Source organism: Pyxicephalus adspersus, chromosome 4 (assembly GCF_032062135.1).
Source record: "Pyxicephalus adspersus chromosome 4, UCB_Pads_2.0, whole genome shotgun sequence".
NCBI lineage: Eukaryota > Metazoa > Chordata > Amphibia > Anura > Pyxicephalidae > Pyxicephalus > Pyxicephalus adspersus.
Window position 1 is genome coordinate 113,210,430 of NC_092861.1, and position 6,679 is coordinate 113,217,108.

The 6,679-nt window shown below is 39.7% G+C and overlaps 1 long non-coding RNA gene across 1 annotated transcript; it reads left to right on the forward strand.

Moving 5' to 3' along the window:
* Positions 1-51: 51 nt before the first annotated feature.
* Positions 52-3,343, forward strand: LOC140330115 (uncharacterized). The gene is made up of 3 exons (XR_011920630.1): positions 52-442; positions 1,036-1,098; positions 3,204-3,343. It is a non-coding gene; the product is annotated as an uncharacterized lncRNA (long non-coding RNA).
* Positions 3,344-6,679: the final 3,336 nt, after the last annotated feature.

The following is a 6,679-nucleotide window of genomic DNA, read 5'->3' on the forward strand; positions in this document are numbered from 1 at the left end:
CTAGAGCGAGCAGGGAAGCCCCATTTGTATCTAGGAGTGGTCCGTATGTCGGATGTCCTTAACTCGGGGACTACCTCTACATGCTTTGTAACAGAAGGTAATGTTCCCTATGCGGCTCTATAAAGGCTTGTTCATTGAAACAAATGAGAGATAAAAAGTCTTTTTTTCCAGGAATTGAACAGGTGGTAGTGATTGCAGTTTTTGATCCTTCAGTGAACATTCCATGAGCGGTCAGCTGCTCAACTGCTACCTTAGATGTAAATTCTTTCCCAATGTCTGCTAAGTGTTTTTTAAATGCTTTTAACTATTTTTCTTTTCAAACATTTGAAAGCTGTTGGAAGGTTTTGTGAAAAAGAAGTAGAAACTAATTGGGTGTTGAAAACCGAACAGAACTTTACTGAGCCAGGAAATGGCTATCATTCCAGAGGAGTAACCATTCCAGGTAAGTTTGTGTCCTAAATCTTTGTCAAGTAAAATAGATCACATACACTTTATAGCCAAAAGGTTCTTTGTGCTATAGTCAAAAGTATCAATAAGGTAGGGAAATACTGTTGGACAAGAAGACCTAACTCTATCTAACTCCATGTTCCAGTTTATCCCAGTTCTATATGGATGAGGTCAAGGCTCACTGCAGACCACATTATGGCTTTGTGCAAAAAGTCATAGTAATGCTGGAACAGCAAAGAGTCTTACCCAAACAGATGCAAAGTTAGAAATGTGCTTCTAAGATATATTTGTATGTTGTAACACATACACCCTTCACTAAAAAAACCTAAGTACTTTGAAAAGATGTCAACCTGCCATGTAGGTTCATGTGATATTCAGGTGTCCATAGGTTTTTATCAGTATACACTACATCTATTTCAATTTTGTATTTAGTTGTTTGTCTGGAGTTCTGCTTTAGGTGAAAAAATAAAGGGTAACCCTATAGTAAAGTTCATTGAAGTGTTTTGCTGTTAACACCTGCTTGCACAAAAACGGTTAAAAGATTTAAGTTAAACCAAACAGAACCTTTTTTTCTTCTTTTTTTTTTAGATGCTACATACAGTGCCTAGGCGTTTGCTATCCTTGCTGCCTCTAAAGAATTGAACTGGAAAGGTTTGTTACCAGAGTTTGTAAGTAGTTTTGCCAGTTGGTTTAAAAACAAAAAAGTAAAAAAAAGAAATGCAACACTTTGCTAAGCTTTTGCAACAGTTTGCAAGTGTCTGTACAGGAGTTTGCAAAATGCCTGAAAAAGCATAGTGGTTACTGTCCGGGGAACCTAGAAGTTGCAAGTATCTGGGAGCTGTAAATGTCATGATTTTTCACCACTGATGTGGTGAAACTGATGTGAACTAAATCTAACTCCAGGGAGCTTCTAAAAAGTTCTTTTTAATAACTATGGAATCTATATGTTCTGCATGCATTTATGGAGAAGCATAAAACAATGACAGTAGTTGTTGTCCAGTGTATGCAATATTTTAAGTGCCTTTAATGGGAAAGTTGCTTAACCCTGTTGTCAGACAACCAACATTATTTTAATAAAAAGAAATCCATTAGTTAGTACACAGTAAAGTCATTTTTAGTAGTTCTAAGTTAGTCTATAAACTCTCACTAGATGGCAGAAGTGACTGTAACTGTATTTCTGCCCTACCAAAAAGTCAAAAAAGTCCAATTTCAGGACAAGTTTTTGGAGTATTCCCTTCATCTCATTCTAGGTAGAGACATGTACTGCCTATATTCAGATAAAAAGAAATACACCAAAGGCTTGTTTGGAGATTTAACCTGTTAGTGAATATTAAAAAAAATTATATCTCAGACAGTACTGTGTTGTCACTAGATGGCAACAAAGACTATACATAATTCATTGCCTATTCTAGTAATCCTCCCTCAAAGTGCAATCATTCAGGTAAAGTCATTCAACTGGACTGGTTTCTGTAATGTTGAAGACATTTTGCAACTTTCCAAGCAATTTATCAGTTCCAAAGGGGTCTTCAACATTACTAGAACAAGTCGAGTTGAAAGTTAACTAAATAACACTATATGTACAGTGAATTGAAGAAATGAGAAACTCTACAGGATCTCAGTAAGGTAGCATCAAAATAAAACAAAAATATCAAACTTGTTCAGTTATGATAATAATAGGCTTTGTTCTGCACATTTCAGATGATTCAGAAATCTATGCAAGTTGAGAGGTAGAACATGTTGCTTCAGAATTTTTATCACTTTGTGCGGCATCTGGATGTTCAGTTGTTCTTTGGATGTATTGTCAGTAGCCATCTGCTAAAAATGCTTGGTTTGGGGATTTCTCCAATGGTAATTGTATGAGAAATGCAGTGTACAAAAATAGTTAATAATTAGTGAAATAATAATAAATTAGGAGGCAAATGTTTGAGGGATTGTCAGATTCCCTGTTTTATGAATCAAGCCCAAAAAATCAAATTTGCCTATGCAGAGAAATGCATGCAGGCGCATTCTCTTTCACCTCTACTCATTAATTCTGAATATCCCCACACAGCCAAATACCATTTTCTTCCACAGTCTGGTTTAGGACATGTGCTGCTGTGGATTAAACCCCCTGTTTTCCTTTCCAATGTAATAATACTCATCCCATTGAATATATTCTTGCCTACCATCTAACCCGGATTTGGATGGACCATGCTTCTGTACCTCTTTCCTTCTCAGTTGTCCATTGTTTTGGAGGAATTTATATGAATCTGTAAACATGTGTTTGTTTTCACAATTTAAAGTGTTTTTTTTTCCCTATCCTTTCATTCTTCCTCTAAGTTATTCCATTTATTACTTAGTTAGGCTAATATCAGAGAAATAAAGTTGTGAAAAAATAAGTGCTTGTTGGTTTAAAGTGCACCTAAACTAAAATTTTTACTTTACATAAAAGGGTAGACAACCCTTTTATGTAAGGTAACAATTATCTTCTTTTTTTGGGGGGTGACAAAGACAGAATGGGAGTGCAGAGCCTCCTGGGATCCCTACTTCATGAAACTCAGGAGGCTTCTGGCTGCCCCTTCTGCACATGCCAAATCTCGGGCATGTGAAGAAGGAGCTTTTTGCTCAAAGTGGCAAAAAATGCTGGTTTAACACATACGCCGTGAAAAAAGCATTTTTTTTTTCCTCATTTAGCGCAGAGTACGTCACCCTTTAAAGAGGAACTAAACTGAAGAGTGCTTAAAACAAAAAAAATACACTTACCTTCAATTCTGCAGGGCAGTTCGATCCATCCGGAGGTGTCTTCCATCGGTCCACATCGTCCCGGCATCCGTCTCCGAGCCGACTTACTGGGTGGCGCCTCTTCTTCCGACTCACTGGGTCTTCGCCTCTTCTTCACACCTAACTCTCTCATCTATACCAGGTATTAGGAATCAGACATAGGAATATCAAATTCTGATTCAAAATGGGAACAGGCCTTTATACTAACGCATAAACTTGCAGTCTTAGTGCAGACAAGTTAAAGGATCCTCTCCAGGTGGTATAGATGGCCCAAGGATTTACATTGTTTTTTTTTCCTTCTCTCCCTGACACATGCTGGCGATATTTATCCCATAGAGGCTAAATGATTCATATATGATAGGAATGTCCGCCTATCATAAAGGTGTATAATATTAACCCTAAATTGGCACTACTTTCTATGATTCCATGAACAACTAAATCTGCCAAAAAGAATGTGTTGCGTCATTTTTTAACATTGGAATTATTGGAAAAGATCAAACATATGGAAATGTTGGTAGCAGAAGACGAAGATCAATTTGAAAAATATAAACTGATGTGGTCAGTTTGGGATTGGTTTAGGGAGACCCCCAGCTCCAGACTTACCTGTCATAGGCAATAAATGTCATAGGAAAGGATCTTTCACGATCCTTTCCAACGACTAAGGACTGCACAATGCATGAACGGGTGTTGTACACCGTTCTGCTCTATGTAGAGGAGGGGGGAGAACGACAGAGCGGCATCCTGCTGTGCACTCTCCCCCTTTCCTTCTATTAAGACCGTTCGTCGTCTATCGTCCGTGGATCCACCAGGACGGTTGTTTGTATGATGGGCGACGGGCGCTGTACACACACCAGATTCTCATCCGATATCGGCCCTGAGCCGATTATCGGACGAGAACCATTGGACGTGTGTACCTAGTCTTAAGGTGGCATTCTCATATACATCCCCTTTTATATCCTTTTCATGGCCTGAATACCTTATCCTTATCATACTCCCCCCCTCCCTTTTTCCCTCCCCAACACCCTCCCAAACCCACTCCCCCTTCCCCCTTTCCTAACCAGGGCTACATTTGTGTGTATATTCCCCTAGTATCCCCCCTAGTCCATGAACAACTGTCACCCATATGTGAATCATACTGTCCTAAATTTTTCGAATGTATACCTACCTTTGAACAGATGAACAAACTTTGACACAGTGTTATTTAATATTAACCCTTCTTATTTAATTTCAATTATTGGTATTGTATTATGTATGATTCATCTGAGTATTGTATACATTTACATTTGTTTGAATATATATATTGTTCTATTTATGTTTTGTGTTTTATATGAAAATTAATGAACTTGATTGAAACACAAAAAAAAGTTGGTATGTATGAATATACTATATATTTTCTAAATTCTACTTTCACGTTGTCATTGTGCAAATCAGCATTTTTCCCTTTTGAGATCCCACCTCACTCACACTGGGACCTTATTCTATATCCTACCCCCAGCATACACACATATTGCTCTTTCCCCTTTATTCCTCCCCTCACACTCTCCTACAGAGAGCCCATTCTGCAGTCAGACATTCCCATAACACTAAATGCATATTGAACACAGTCCATAATTCCCTATAGATGTGGCACATTGAGCTCAGATGCACTCTCTGGAGGTTCCGCAGCATTCTCTGTCCCCTTCCCCCTCTGTAGAAGTGAGGTTTTCTATTAATGCCCTGGTATGGTCCAGAATCATTATGTGTGGGTCTTAGAACATATATTGACCTCCCATCTGCATCATACCCCCAGCAGACACATTACTCCTTAGAATCCATAGCATTATAGTCACCACTATCTATTAGTTAGGAGCTGTCTAGCCAGTTTTACATTTGAAGAGATTAAGCATTAACCAATTCAATGACCAATTTGAAGTGGATGTGCATAAGCCTGCGATTAGCTGCATCAGAGTAACTGTTAACCCCTCAGTCTCTTAGGTTATAAGCATTAGTTTCTTAGAAACTTGTCTGTACAATATGCAATTTGCTTTAGGAGATTGTGCATCGCCCCCAGTAATAATTATTCAGTGGGTGCATCACTTCTTGGTGATCTATAGCCAGGTCAGGTGTGGTAATTTCACAGTGCTTATTCTTTTGGGTATAACCCATCAATGGCCAGTCCTCAGGCCATGTGCATTATTTCCTCAGAGCTCAGTTCACAGGACAGTATGCTAACGGCTCAGCACCCTGTACCAGCTAATGTAGGGTAATCCCTCAGTACACAATACCCAGTATATGTTCGTGAACCTTTCAGCACCTATTCTTTTGATTCCATCTATGAGCAATAATCTCCAAGTCGCCACTACCCAGCAGCTATGCATTTACCCCTCAGAAGCCAGGCCCCAGCACATGTGTAAAAACCCCTGTATGCCCAGCCCATGAGCATTACCCACTAAGCACACACTCTCATTTAAACTAGTGCATCACATCATATATTACTCCAAGCTCCAAGACTCTTTTACAACATGGATCTCAGTGCCATTTCCTGATTAAACAATTCTAAGCATCAAAGCCCTGCCCGATCTCCCACATTTCCAGAACAAACTCCATGGTTGGTGGACTCCATGACACAATCACTGCCAAAAACCTGGTTAAATGTTGGGGGGCCTCTTTTTCAATCTCCATTGTCCTCAATATCACTGACACACTCTTCCAGCTGTAGTTTTGGTATACTCCCTTCCACTTTCATAGTCCTCAGTGCAGCTGGCACAACCCTTATTACCTCCACCACCCTAGAATAACCTGCTTCAGTTTTAGGGGCTCTCATTTTCTGGGCACTGATTTTAACCTCTATTCTTTCTCTGTAAAATCCTATGTGAAGAGCTCAGCTCCCATGCTCTTACTATTTATTTTACATATGTTGTCCCATCATACCTCTATAATACTTTACAGCCTGTTTTTATACCCTTTGCATTCTTCTCCTGTGTATACTGCCCACTGGTATACCCTTCATACTCTAGTCCTGCACAAACAGCCATGTCATACCCTTCATTCTCCTTTCCTGCACATACTTTCCCCCTGCAATACCCATTGCACCACCTACACATAACTCCCTTTGTAATCCTATTTGCACTCCTCTCCTGCATATACTACCTACCGTCAAACTACAAACTCTACTCTTACATATATTGCCCCACTTCTGCACATCTCTCCTGCACCTACTGTGCTCTGTTGTTCCCCAAGTATTCTTCTTCTCCTTACACTGCCTGTTGTCATACAGCTCACACTCCTCTCTTGCCCATACTGCCCACGGTTACACCCCCTGCACTCCTCTTTTGCGCATTTTACTTGCTGTCATACCCTGTCAAACTCTTCTTCTGCACATAATGCCTGTTGAAATACCCCTTGCACTCCTCTCCTGCACATACTGATTGCTTTCAAACCCTCCCTGCAATACTTTTACAATATTGCCAGCTGTCATATCCTCTGCACTCCT